General features: G+C 36.0%; 1 protein-coding gene across 12 annotated transcripts in view; it reads left to right on the top strand.

Moving 5' to 3' along the window:
- The window catches only part of LRRC4C (leucine rich repeat containing 4C), a 1,083,645-nt gene that overhangs the window by 850,705 nt on the left and 217,477 nt on the right, over positions 1–15,463 (top strand). For 10 of the 12 annotated variants that reach the window (XM_074336244.2, XM_074336243.2, XM_074336242.2 and 7 more), the window contains one exon: positions 3,837–3,916. The exons of the other annotated variants lie outside the window; for them this stretch is intronic. The gene's annotated coding sequence lies outside the window, so the exon portion shown is untranslated. The remainder of the gene's footprint in view (positions 1–3,836; positions 3,917–15,463) is intronic. 12 annotated transcript variants of the gene reach the window in all.

The following is a 15,463-nucleotide window of genomic DNA, read 5'->3' as shown; positions in this document are numbered from 1 at the left end:
TGATACAGTTTAAGAGAAATATTGTATACATGGCCCACAGAGAAATGTACACTAACATTAAGAAACAAGCAAGGAACCCACCCATAAGTGGGAAAAATATTTTTGATGGCATAAATTAATCAATAGCTCAGAAAGTGTCAACGATAGGTTTCTTCATAATGATATACACTGTATAACACACACCATTGTCATCACCATTATCAAACAATGAGCTACGTCTCTTTCTAACTGTGCAGTTGGTGACTTGACGAGAACTCTGACAAGAATAAGAGTAAAAACTTCTGATGAACAACTACGAGCATATTGTGCGCATTTAGACTCTGCTAAGAATTTTCAAATCAAAGGCTATGAACTCTAGCGCAGAGCTATGATTTGAGCAACCTCTTTTATTTTCCATTCTTGTGTCTTCCCTTTGCCTTACATTCTCATTGGCTTCTCTTCCATTTTGTTACTTATGAAACACTAGACACATGGTGAGGGTTTATAAATGTGATTTTGGAAATAAGATCTGCTAATGAATGTAATGTAAAGCATATCCCATGGTTATAGTGACTTGTGTTTTAGGAATAAAAAATTGTGAGAAAACCAACATGATATGTGAATGGGAAACCCTGACCTTTCTAAAGATGTATTTACTCTGTTCTTTCCTGTGGGTTCTTCTTTAAAGAAGCTACAAGTTTGTACTGCCAATTAATCTAAGGATACAGATGATTATGTAGGTAAAGAACACATTTAAGTCCCCTGACCCCAATACACACACACACACACACACACACACACACACACACACACACACACACACATTGAAATGCTCACACTTCCCCTGTTTTTGTTCTTGGCTGCAAAGCTGGTTAATCTCTCTTGGAGTTGATTGGTTTAAATCCATGACTGACAATCATGCATCTCCAGTTTCTCAAATGCTCTCATACTCCAAAGACATTCAGACAGATTTGTTCTCTGTTCTGCTCTATTCCCTTCTGGTTTTTTCCATATAAAGGCACCAGGGAATCAGATCTATAAGTTTCTTGACCTGGAAAGTTTCTGAAAAGTTACAGTGCTTGAGGCTGTTGACTAAAGTTCCATTCCAGCCTTGAAAAAGCTGACTAGATGGCTTATCATGAATAAATATTGTATTATTTTAATCTTGATTTTTTTGAATCTTTTAAACCATGATTGTAAAGATAACGCATATTTGTGAAAATAGATGTGAGGAATAAAAATGACAAAACACACCTGTAATTATCCTTATCATATTACTAACAATTACTTGCTGTGTATCCCTCTTTTCTACATAAGAGTATTTGTTGATAACAATAACAGTTGTACACAACGACCTTCCAGGACTGTCTTAAAAACAAATAAGTTAAATCATTCACATTTAAATAGCACACAGATAGTTACTTGTATTGTCCCCATTTCAAAAATAACTGAGACACCTAGAAAGTAAGTGACTGGACTAATGTTCATCGCTAGGAACTAAAAAGACTGGTATTTGAAATTAGGCTTCCCAGCTATGGAGACTACACATTTAACTCCCATGCTTTTCTGCCTGTCTACTCCCAGTAGCTGATCAGTTTCGAGAGACCAGGAATTGTCTGTCCCTATGTGTACATGAGGGTCTGCCTAACTGTTGCTGTGCATGGTGAAGGGAGAGATCAGAATTATTCCAGAAACTTGACATAATTGTGGTGTGGTCACAATAAAACATTGTGTCTTAAAATGCTTAAAATTAAACTTCATGAGCACACACGGCATATTTCGTCTTGACTTTTCATATCCACCTGCCTCTATCCCAGTTGTATGCCGCAGAATGCCATTATCTTGGTAAAAAGTAGTGTGTTTTACTACTAATATAGATCTGGTGTTTCTTATCAGGAAAATACTAAATTTTGAAGCTAATGTGGGCTATCTTTATTTCATGCACATACTGAGCAGGGTCAGGGAAGGTTTGTTGATTTGTACTTTGTCATTATTCCTCCCTAGCTATTCAGGAGAAGGTTCATTTTCTACCTTGGTTAGATTCCCCCCCAAAAACCTAAGACCCTACTTATTTGGAGTGTGCTACCTCTCTTTCATTTGTAGGGAGCACTGCATTGTAATTACTGCTGCTGAGGAAGGGATATTGGAGTCTGTGTGCTGTGTAGTGTTATTCTTCCCCTTCTAAGATGGCATGTTGATAATAAAATAAAAAAGTGCGTTACCATGTACGACTACAGAGCCTTAAAGTTAATATTTAATAACTCAGTCAGCTATGTGGTTGTTCCCAGCTACTGGGTGTAGAAACCAATCTGTTACCTGATTCTATTTTATTACCAGAAAACTCTGTTCAGCTGGAAAATATGTTAGGCATCTCAGAAGACACAGAGAGCTAATTCCTACAACGTTTCAAGAAGTAACATAAAGGAGTACAAAGAATTTAAACATAGTCGCTGGCCAGCTGTGTGAGGACTTTCAACCTTTCACTCAGCTTGCTTGTGCTTCTTCAAGTTTTCTCATTTGTAAAATGAGCAGATTGAAGAAGTGATCTCAGAGTATTTGGGATTCCCCCCCATCATTAAAATTCAAAGGATGTTGAAATTCATTGCCTGATGATAATTGAGGCATTTAGAGAGGTAAATAGTGTAGATTTATTAATAACACAGTAGCTTTTTCTACAGGATAGAGAGAAATCTTGGAGAGATTTAGCTAATTTCCCCCTTTCTGATGTTCTTTCTTTCTACTATGTTTGTTGGGTGTGAAATGAACTCCTAAAAGACGCTGCCTGGAATTTCAGAGTAAAACATGATAAGAATGTGGAAGAACTTGATAAAAATTCTTAAACGTTTATCCTTCTCCAGAATCTTTGTTTTTGTTTTGTTTTAGCAAATCTCCCCTTTGTTTTCCTGGCATCTATTAAGTATTCAAAATTATATATACTTTTTTTAAAAGATTTTATTGGGGAAGGGGAACAGTATGTATTTCCAGGACTTTATTGTGGAACAGTGTGTTTTTCCCAGGACCCCTCAGCTCCAAGTTAAGTTGTTGTCCTTCTATCTCAGTTGTAGAGGGCACAGCTCAGCTCTAAGTCCAGTTTCCATCTTCAATCTAGTTGCCGTTTGCAACCTTGTTGTTAAAAGCACACTAACCAATTGAGCCATCTGGCCGCCCCTCAGCAGCTCAGCGGCAGGCAGCTCAGCTCAAGGTGCCGTGTTTAATCTTAGTTGCAGAGGGCTCAGCTCACTGGCCCTAGATATTAAGTATTTTTATGATATGAATTTGCTTGGGGAAACTTGAAGTCAAAAAGTGCAAGTGATTAATCCCATTAAACAATAATCATTGAGCACAGGAACTGTAACTATTTTCATCTGACTTTGTATCTCCAGAGTCTAACACATTACATGGCACAGAGCAGCAAGTTAGTAAATGGATACTGAACGAATGAACAAGACTGATACTACATATGAGAGTAAAGACAGGCATATGGATAACAACCGCAACCACCACCATCACAAAAATATTTATTAACTTTTCTGTATATTAGGCACTTTTTATTCACGATCACAAAATGTTAGTATGATTCTCATTCTCACCAGCAATGAATGAGATTTACCCTTGGTTCACCTCCTTGCCAATGCTTGTCATTGTTAAATGTTTTACTATTTGGCAGTCTTGTGAAGGGATAATGGTATGTTAGTCTGGATGCTAAATATTAGTGTCTTTCATAACTTTATTAGTTATTTGGATTTTTTTCTTTCTTTTGGAAATTATTATTGTCTTTTTATCTATTGATTTTTCTATTAATATTTTTATCTATTGATTTTATCTATTGATAGTTCCTATTGCTTTTTTTTTTTAAGGAGGGCACAGCTCACAGTGGCCATGCAGGGATCAAACCGGCAACCTTGGTGTTATTAGCACCATGCTGTAACCAATTGAGGTAACCCGCCACCCCTCCTATTGTCTTTTTTATCTATTGATTTGGAATAGTTTTTCTTATAATCTGCATATTAATCTGTGTTAATTGTATATATTGCAAATGTCCTCTCTCATTTCACCACTTGAGTTTCACTCTTTATGGTATCATTTTATGAACAGAACTTCTTCATTTTAATTATCAAATTTAGCAAGTTTTTTTTGTTGTTGTTGTGTTTTTCTTTCTTTTTTTTCATGTTTTTTGGTTCTTGTGCCTAGTTTAATGAGATATCACTCTGTACCTCCAAGATCATGAAAATATTTTTCTATATTATCTAGATATGCTTTATCATTTTGTGTTTCAAATGTAGGTCTCTATTTACATGAAAGTGTTTCTAGTGCATGTTGTAAGGTAAAGATTAATATTTAACTTTGTACATATGGACACCCAAATGTCTTTACACCCTTGTTTAAAGACTCTGTCCTTTGATTCAAAAGATTAGGCATGGGTGTGGGAAAAACTAGAATACCATTATCACACATAGTAGGCCTTTATTCACAAATAATAGTTGCACATTTACTGCACCAGCCATAATTGGTTAGGTTATTCAACCTACTGTAAAAATAATTTTAAAAATCTGAAATACTCTGGTTTAAAACCAGTCCATAATGGGTCAGCAAGGAGTCCCTGCTAGAATTAGTCAAATGTCCCTACTCAATCACTCAATAGCCAGATATCCAGTACATGTGATCAGAAGGTCAGAAATGTTTGTTGCATGAATGTAACGAAAAATAGTTTGCCTTTCTGGTCACCAAATATACAGCTTACTGTCCTTTCTGCCAGCAACATATTCCTCTTTCTCTCTCCCCAAGAGAAACAATCCAAAATCCCATCTAGGCATATCACATCAAGCGCAGAATCCAGGGTTACTGGTGTGGTGGCCAGTATGCCACCCCTCCCCACTCCACTGTCCTCCCACTCACCAAATATGTCCCTGTCCTAATCTTGGGAATCTGTGAACATATGTTACATGGAAAAAAAGATTTTGCAAATGTAATGAAGGTGCAACTATTACAATAAGGAGCTTATCCTGGATTATTTGAATGGACCCAATCTTAGAAGCCCTTACAAGCATAGAATTGTCTCGAGCTAGAAGCAGAAGGGTTATGATCCAGAGCAGATTTGTCTGTTTCACTGCCTGGTGCCCATTACCTGTTAGGAATTCATGTATCTCATTGGACAGACACTGAGAAAATCCCTAATGTCCTTTGATTAAGCCCCAATTTTGCTCTCTGAATGGGGTATTGACTCTGCTTTCCAAAGTGTTCTTCGTTCTCCGTCATCTTCCATGGCCGTACCAGAAATGGGCATTAAAGAATTGCATCTCCTTTGGAAATGAGCAGTTCTTCAGCTTGCTACCTGCTTGTTGAGTCTACAGGTTGTCTTATTGTTAGTCTGGACTCGTAGTTTCTTTGCTGGTGTACATCTCTTAGAAACTTATCTGATCCCATGAACCCAAAACCACAGCCACGGTTCTTTTCAATACGTGCCTCTTAGATTTCTAGACATGCTTCTAAGACATACTTCTATATTTCTAAGTTTTTTAAATCCCGTATCCTTCCCCCTCTCCATCTTCCCCTCCACAACCTACCCAGTTGTTAATTCTATGAGCCTATCAGGCTTAAGGGAAAGATTAATATTTTTCTGAGCCACGTTGTTCAGTTGGGAGCCTCAACCTTCATTGTGTCTTTGTTCTGATCCATTTGTGTCTCAATATTCTCATAGTGCTTTGTATATACATCATCTTAGAATGGGCTATATTTTTACACATCTCTGCAAAATGTTCTGAACTGTCAAAGCCAGATACTTTGTCTGATTCAGCTTGCATTGGCATCTTCTAGCACATAGCCTGGCAAATTGTTGTTTGCTCACTAGGATGTATTAAACCCATGATTGTATCTGAAAGAGTTAATATACCCACATACTTATTTAACTCAGAAGGGCCTTGGTGGCAAAAACAAAGGAGTCCACCATGGTCTATAATCATTGACACTCTGGTTAGAGAGGTTATTGTAAATGAACTGTTCATTAAAATAATATATGATTACTTGGGCTAAAGCTGCAAAGTCCATGCCTCTGGATCTGAAGGAAATACTGTCCTGCCAATAGCATTGTCAGAAGTGTACAAAATGTGGTGGCTAGACATTCCCTATTTGCAAAGAACCATGTCCTCAACTTTGCAGAGCAGACATGGCCAAAGCATATATTACCCCAGCTGGACAAGCTTGAATAGAAGTAAATTGCAGTTTATTGTATTGGGGAATTGTTTGCAATTAAAACAAAAATCGACAAGTTCAGATACAATCGTCTATGGAATTTTTAAACTAGAAAGTGAGCAGTATGAAAACTAATAACCCAATGCTTCAGTTTTGTGGGAAGAGTGCCTATAATGTGAGTATTTTCTTTTCTTTTCTTTTTTCCATTGATGTGTTTGTGATCTAGCAAGCAGCACTTGTTATGTAAAAAATGAGTATCTCTGTGAAGGTTGTATTTAGACAGGATTCTTCAAAAATTCAATGTACAGTGACAATTAAATATGACTCATTCCATATTAAAACTTTGCAGAGGATTTGCTAAAATGAACTTACAAAAAATCAGTTTTAAAAGGTGGGCCTATAAATATCTAGAATGACTGAAATAAATTGAAAACATTTTTATTTTAATGTGTTTATTTTCAGATACTTAAAAATAATTTTATTTTATCTTAGAAACAATTTCCCATCTCTTGGAAACTAAACTCTCAATGAGCAGTACATACTCTTTCTTTCTCCCTTTGCACTCCATGCTAGAATGATTTTGCTGAAATATTTTCCTGAAATGCTACCAGCTTTGTATTACCGCTTGACTCAGAGGGTAGGCTGGCAAAATACCTCTTAATATGTCATTTTGATTTTGTGGGTTTGAATCATAGCTCAATGACTCTAAGTATTGATTGATTTTTTTAAATTAAATTCATTGGGTGACATTGAGTAATAAAATTATATACGTTTGTTTTAAGGTTCTTCTTTGACCTTGATATTCTTAGTGCATTTTGTTAAGGTTGTTTACAATCTGTATTAAGTAAAGTCATTTTTGTTGTCATTGTTTCCTACTTTCTTTTTTCCTCCTTTGCTAATTTAACTTCTGAGGATCATTTTAACTATAAAACATGCTCAGAATAACACCTTCCCTGATCATCTGCCATTTTATTTAAAATAATTTATTCTACTTGTCCCTACAAAAAATGTGGAAATAACCTGATCGATATGGAGTGCCCATAAAACATTCGGCAAGTCGGCCATTTTTTTCTTTTTTTCTTTTTCTTTTTCTATTTGATATGTACATCTTGCTTTAAATTAAAACTTTGGAAATAATATTTAGGGATCTGCTTCCACTGTTTAACCATTCCAATACCTATTTAAAACTACATAATAAAATGAGATCATAAAAGAAAGGAAAATAATGGAATAAAAGAAGCTTGGGCTCTTAAAGTTCTCTCTTTCCTGGCAGTGACTCCATAGCAGGCAACAGAGCTAATTCCATATAATTAGCACATGAAGTCCACTGGTTTTTATGTTGGTGACAGGCTTGCCCCATCTGTAAACCCCTCTGAGCCTCAGTTTTCTAATCTATAAGAGTGTGATAACAATGCCTACCTCAAGGGATACCATAAGATTAATTACATGTTGTAAATAAAGTGTGTACCTTGTCTTAGCACAGAGATGAAGCTCATAAAATGGTTAATGAGATAACGAGATGACTGTTAGTGCATAATAAGAGAAAGGCGGAAGGACTGTCATTTGCTACATACATTTAGTGCAGTTTATATTCATGTGTGTTGATTTTTAAAATATATTTTTTTTCTACTCCACTATACAATTAATATAAATATCTGGGCCACTTTTTAGAATGCATCTTTAAGCCAATCAGCTGACCACAGTCGAGGGTCATAAATAAAAACACAGCTGCCAAAGTGATCAGTAATGTACAGAGGTAGAATGTGCAGTTCAATAAATATTGGAAATTTTGAATATTTGTTGAAATCCTGCTGTGTGGAAGGCATTATGCTAAAGACTAGGAATACAGATGTAAACACAGGCAAAACTCTATACTTAAAAGTTCACAATCTAGTCAGAAGAGCCATATAATAACCAAATACATCTGTAACTCACAGAATATTCTAGAAGATAAGTGCTATGGAGAAAAGGAAAGGGAGAGAAAACAAGTTGTAATTTTCAATACGAATGTCAGAGAAGGTCTCCTTAAAAATAAGACATTTTACCACGAGGCTGAGAAGATGAGGGCACAAAATATGTGAATATCTATATTCTCAAAAAAGGTGGCCTACGACATTGAAAGATGCCCAAAGAAGTTTATTTACAATGTTATGACTTCTGCCCTCTCTACTTCTCATGCTTGCCCTTCCAGCAATGCTATTTCCTTTTCTTCTCTTAGCTCTTATCCAGGTTGCCAGCACGACCCAATGCATTTCAATATAATAAGACAGAAATCTTAATGACAACATTTCAACAAATATTAATGTAACATCAAAGTGTTTCACATTATGTGATTTGGTGGTGGAATCTTCTATGATGATCTGAATGTTGATTGACAATTAAAACAGTTTCCATCACATGAACCAGACAGGATAGAAAAATGAGTGTATATGAACTGGTATGCAACTATGTTGTTCTATATCAGTTAGAAATAAACAGCCAACAAATTTCTAAATACAGTACTAGTTAACTGTGTTTTCATGAATTCATTCATTCATGGATCGTTTACGGAAGAAGTTCAATTAATATCTGCAATGTCTTTGATTCTGTACGAAGCACTGGAAAATAAGGCAGAGGAGGTTGCTACAAAAACAAAAATAAAATATATAGTAAGAATGCAAGTAATAACTAAACATTTGTAGTATCAATTTTATACCTATGCCTTGGTTCCCAAACCAGATTAGAATCTCCTTCTGGAAGGAGTTGTGTATCTCTCTATTTTAGAAACAGATTTGGTGCGGTGATCAGAGTGATCACTAACTCAGTTCAAACTGTCATCATGCAATTATAGAGCTGGCACTGACTTTGAAAGTCATCTAGGCTATCCACCCTCCACCACCATACATTAGAACTAACAATACTGAGAAATGTGAATAGATATGCATAAGATGAGATACCTAGTTTGGTGCACTGTTTGAACTTGAAATGAGAATTTCTGGGTGCTATTTCTACCATATCATCCCATTTCGTTTGTTTTCCTTCTCTTCTTCCTCCTCATTAAAATGTCTTAGTCGGGAAATATGTGTAGATGTACATAATTTATGTATACACACGTACTAGATTTGAGTAACACACCCATACCCTCACTAAATTTAAATAACCCCTATCTATTGCAAAACTTCCATTTATATGCATAATAGGGGTAAATGTTATTCTTTTAAAGTTTTTTTCCGAATCTTACCATTTCCCTGATACACATCCTCATAATACCCTCAGGTTAATGTCATTCATTCTGAAAAATCCATCCCAAATCTTAACTTCTTTATAAAGCTATTTCTGAAATCCTAGATAACAATATCTGTCTAGAAATTTAAGCCTATTCTAATCATTTCAAGTAGCACTGAACCTAGTACCTTGAACATAATAAACATTCAGTAATTAATTCTGAGTGAAATATGGATACAGTTTCTTATCCAATTAGACCATAATTTCCTCAAGGGTAGGAAGTATATCTTTTCCTGGTTTATATTCCCCACAGTTTCTGGTACAGTTGTGCATGTGTAGACGTATAACAGTTTAAGTTTATAACTGGAAATGAACTGAAGGATAATCTAACTTAGTCTCCTCATTTCACAGAAGACAAACATTTAAAAAAAATAAAATAAAATAAGTCTTTTTCTAGGTGACAGAGCTAGTTGTTTGTTTTGAAACTAAAATCCTGGTCTCATAACATTTAGGTACATAATTTCGAATTTCTCTATGGGTAGTCAATAAATACCTATTGAAATGAACTTTATAGTGTGTGCATTAGAGTGTATGCAATATCTGTTCCTACTGAGATGAACTTGAATTATTATTAATAGTATGTATCAGCTTGCAAATTCAGATATAATAAGTAAAATGGAAATAAGTCTATACTTCATATAACCCACTCAGGTACTTTAAATAGAATAAATATTTGAAAAAAATCATGGTGACAATGAAGGTAATTGTTCTCACAATGGCAAGATTGGCATTTTTGTTCTGTGTCATGAATATCTGACAATCACCAGCTTGAGTCATCACCCATGGCATTTTCTTCTTCTCTTAACATACGATTATAAAATAAAAAAGGTCCCTCCTCCTTGCTTTGATGAATACAGCACCCTGCTTAAAAATGCTCTTTGAAGCTCCCCAAGCGTGCTTTCATTTTTCCCATAGAACCCACATGACAGGAGTTTGCCGTAAAGAGACATTAGGGAGGATGTACCATAGGATAGGAGAACCACCGTTTTTAATAAAGGCCAACGTGTTTCTTTTACACATGAGAAATGGTGGCACAGAATGAAGAAGCAACTCCTCTAAGATTACATAGTTGGAAGTAGAATTGGGAAAAGAACTCAGGCCCCAGACTTAAAGTTTTGTTTTATTTTTCTGTTTTTTATTTAACATTCCCTCATAGAGATGAAGTCAGGAAACAATACATGATTATTAGATTATAGTGACAATCTCATCCCATATATATATATATACATATACATATATATATATATATATATATATATATATATATATATTTTTTTTTTTTTTTTTTTTTTTTTTTTTTAAATCATACTTTTATTTTTGGTATATACATTAGACACACCATAATGTTTTAAACAGCCAATTACATTTTAAATTGTCACACATATTTACCATTTCCTGTATACTCCTTTCCTGTGCATAGATGCAGATTTCCATCTGGAACCATTTTCCTTTGCCTAAAGTAACATTTATAATTTCTTGTGGTTCCTTACTAGTAGTTATGAATACTCTCACATTTTGTAGTTCTGAAAATGATGTTACTTTACCTTTATTTTGGAAAGATATTTTTCCTGGATATAGGTTTCTAGGTTAACAGGTTTTTGGTTTGTTTGTCTTTTCTTTTTCAGTACTTTACAGGTGTTGACCCACTTTCTTCTGAGTTATATTTTCCCCAATAAAAATCTCTTGTCTTTTTTGCCTTATTTTTAAAAATCTTTTGTTCCTCTCTAGGTAATTTTTTTTTCCTTTGACTATTTTTTTTTATCAATAGCTTTAAGCAATGTGATTACAATGTGATTACAATGTGATGTTGTGCTATTTTCTTCATATTTCTCCTGATTTATTGAGCTTCTTTAACTAATTACTTTACAGTTCTCATTGAATTTGGAAAAATTTTTATCATTATTTGGAAATTTTTCTTTTTTGCCCATGGTTCATGATTCTGAGGCATCATTACATATATATATATGGCTTTGTAAGTTGCCTTGTAGGTACAAGGCACTGATGTTAGGTACTGATGCTTTTTGTTTATACTCTTTTTAAACTGGGATTTTATTCTGGATTGTTTTTATGTTTATGTCTTCAAATTATATTTGCATCTGTAATATCTTTTCTATTTTTAATACTATCCAATATACTTTTCACCTGTTATAATACGTTTTCTATCCTTAGAAATTCAATTTAGGTCATTTTTATATTTCCTACAGAATATATAACATATGTATACTTTTAATCTACCTATGGATATATGGGGCATATTTATAATAGCAGTTTAACATCTTTGTTTATTAATTATTTTATCTATGTCAATTCAGAGTCCATTCCTATCAACTGGTGTCTCTTTTCATTGTGGGTGATATGTTCCTGCTTCTTTGCATGCCTGATAATTTTTTTAATTGGAGGTCAAACATTGCAAATGTTAGAGGTTGCTGGATTTATTCTGTTAGTGTTCCTTCTGATAATGTGGATTTTTGTTTTTGGGTATAAAACATAGTACTTAGTATTTAACTTATTTTGAATCTTTTAAGTTTTGTTTAGTGGTTATGGAGCAGCCATTGATCTACAGCTCATTTGACCTCATCGCTGTGCCAACTCTCTGAGGCACCTATTCAGTGACCCATTTATTAAGAAGTCTTTCCGCTCTATATCATGGGAACATAATCTTTCCCTCTTCATGTGTAAGCAGCAGAGATTTTTCTAGCTGACCCTGTCTGCTGATTCTTTTCTAGACTTGATAGTTTCCTTACTTTCATGAGTACTGATCACTACTCATCTATTGACGTGCATAGACACTTGAGTAGATCTCTGGAGCTGTCTGTGGCACTCTCTCCTCTTTTGTAGTCTGCTTGTCAAATTTCAGACTTTTCTGTCTCCCTAAACTTTAAACACTTTCCTTACTTCAGAAAAAACAGGAGGCTTTGTTTGGATTTCTGCTCTAGGCACTATGGCCAACAAGCTCTCTCAAGTGGTCAGTTAGGATAGTTATAGGATCATCTTTTTTTGGAGATCACTGTCCTACACCGTGTGGGGTCCAATGTCTGAAAACCATTGTGTCTCAGTCAGTTGGGCTGACATAAACAAAGTACCTGAGACTTGGTACTTTATAAACAACAGAAATTTATCTGACCATTCTGGAGGCTGAAAATTCAACATCAGGAAGGCAGTATACTCAAGTTCTGGTGAGAGCCCTCTTCTGGATTCTTAGCTTGGAAACTTCTGCTTGTATCCTCACATAGCAGAATAAGAAATCCCTTGGCTCTTCATTCCCTTGAAAGGGCACTAATTCATTATGCAGACTCTACCTGTATGACTTCATCTAAATCTAATCACCTCTCCAAACCCCATCTCCAAATACTATCACATTGAGAATCAGGTTTTAACATAAGAATTTGGAGTGGGGTAGGGAGCACAAATATTCAGTACACAGCACTTTGTTTCATGTACTCATATTTTCTTCATTTTTTATTTGTAAATAGTTTTATTTTTTAAAGAATTTTATTAAATATAGCTAGCATACAATATTATATTAGCTTCAAGTGTACATCATAGTTATTCAACAGTACCCACCTGACACTATATGTAGTTATTACTATATTATTGATTATGCTCCTTAAGCTAAAGAAGTGATAATCATGGTAAGTCCAGCAACCATCTGACACCGTACCACACTATCACAAGGTTATTTACTATATTTCTTATGCTATATATTACATCACCAAGACTTATTTGTGTTATACCTGGAACTTTGAACTTCTTATTTCCCTTTATCTTCTCCCCTTTTTAATTTTTCAGTTACAGTTATTTTAAAGAAGTCCCTTTAAGATGCCTTGTAATACTAGTTTGGTAGTGATGAACTCCTTTAGCTTTTTCTTGTCTGTGAAGCTCTTTATCTGTCCTTCGAGTCTAAATGATAGCTTTGCCAGGTAGAATAATCTTGGTTGTAGGTCCTTGCTTTTCATCACTTTGAATATTTGGTGCCGATCCCTTCTGGCCTGCAAAGTTTCTGTTGAGAAAGCAGCTGACAGTCTTACGGAAGCTCCATTATACGTAACTAACTGTTTTTCTCTTGCTGCTTTTAAGGTTCTCTCCTTGTCTTTAACCTGTTTTTCTCTTGCTGCTTTTAAGATTCTCTCTTTTTCTTTAAACTTTGGCATTTTAATTATGATGTATCTTGATGTTGGCCTCTTTGGGTTGATCTTGTTTGGGACTCTATGTGCTTTCTGGGCTTGTATATCTATTTCCTCTGCCAGGTTAGGGAAGTTTTCCATCATTACTTCTTCGAATAGGTTTTCAATTTCTTGCTCTCTCTTTTCTCCTTCTGGTGCCCCTATAATGCAAATGTTCGTATGTTTGATGTTGTCCTAGAGGCCCCTTAAACTCTTCTCATTTCTTTGGATTCCTTTTTTTTTTTTTTTTTTTTTTTTTTGCTGTTCTCAGTTGGTGTTTTCTGTTACTTTACCTTCTAAATCATGATTCAATCTTCTCTTTCATCTAATCTACTGTTGATTTTTTCTAATGTATTTTTATTTCCATTATTGTAATTCTATTTCTAACTGGTTCTTTTTTATGCTTTTTATCTCCATTTTTTATGTTTCCAATCTCTTTGTTGAAGTTCCCCCTGAGATCATTGAGCATCCTTATAACAAGTGTTTGGAACTCATATCTGGTAGATTGCTTGTCTCCATTTTGTTTAGTTCTTTTACTGGAGTTTATTTCTGTTCTTTTATTTGGGACATGCTCCTTTGTAGCCCCACTTTGGCTCCCTCCCCCATGTTTGTTTCTATGTATTGCGTAGGGCTGCTATGTCTCCCAGTCTAGTAAAGTGACCGTACGTAGTAGGTGTGCTGTAGAGCTCAATGACATATTCTTCCTGGTCAACTGAGTTGCACACTCCTGGTGTGTCCCTTATATAGGTTCTGTGTGCCCTCCTCTTGTAGTTGAACATTGGTTGCTGTTTGCACATCAATGGGAGGTATTGACCCTCGGGCTCATTGGTTGTGAGGACTGGCCATGAATACAGTGGAGGAATTGTAGTACAGGAGCTGACCCTACAGAGCAGTACATGCTTTAGCAGGGCTCTGCTGCTTGGCCAGTATGCCCCTTGAGTGTATTGTCCTTGAAGGTGGTTGTGTGATGCTCCTGCTTTTTTCAAAGCTGACTACTGGGTTCACCAGCCCCAGGGACACCTGGGAGGGGACCTGCTGCACGCCAAGTTCAGCCTCAGCACATGCCCTACCCGGGGCCACACAGCATGAGTTACAAAGCAATCCACAGATGGCCACTGTTAACGCAATGCTTGGAAGTGACTCAAGAGGCCAAGTCGTGGTCTAAGAGCGGGTGCCACTAGTGCTAGGCTTAGAGATACTCAGCCAGAGGTATAGGACACTCTCAAGCCAGATGTTGCTTATCTGGGTTCTGTGAACCTTTGAGAGACCCTAGCAAAGTCTGTAGCTTGGAAGCATGAGCCAAGACAAGTGGTTTTTACAACAACAACAAAAAAAAAGCCACTGGAAGTTGCTTGGGTGTGCCTGAAAGTTGGGTAGGGTGTGGACTTCAGGAATAACAAGGGGCAGTGTGGATGAAGAGTGTTAGCCACATTGTTGGAGACTCAGATATGACAACCACCTATGTCTGCATGCCAGGAGGGGTAAGGGCTCAACAAAAAAAACAATGGCTTCTGCCAACTCCTCCATCTAAGAGAAAGCTGCTCCTCCAGCACTTGTCCTGAAGCCAGACAACTGAGTTTCTTCTTATATGTCCCTGTCACCTTTCAAACTGCTGTCCCACTGCCGGAGCTCAGAGCAAGTGAACCCGTCATGAATAAGTCTGTGTGCAGGCCCTTTAAAAGGATCACCTGGGACTGCAGTGGTCATTGTCTTATTTAGCCACAATCTCCCTGATTTTCATGGCCAGAAGATATGGGGATTGCCTTTCTCAGCACTGGAAACCTGGTCTAGGGAACCTCGTGTAGGGCTGGGATACCTCTCTTCTCCAGGGGAGACCTCTGCAGCCAAGATATTTCTTCCAATTTTTA

The sequence above is a fragment of the Rhinolophus sinicus genome, chromosome 14, assembly GCF_057876585.1.
Source record: "Rhinolophus sinicus isolate RSI-liver-muscle chromosome 14, RSI-T2T, whole genome shotgun sequence".
NCBI classification, from domain to species: domain Eukaryota; kingdom Metazoa; phylum Chordata; class Mammalia; order Chiroptera; family Rhinolophidae; genus Rhinolophus; species Rhinolophus sinicus.
This window is presented reverse-complemented; position numbering and strand designations above follow the sequence as displayed.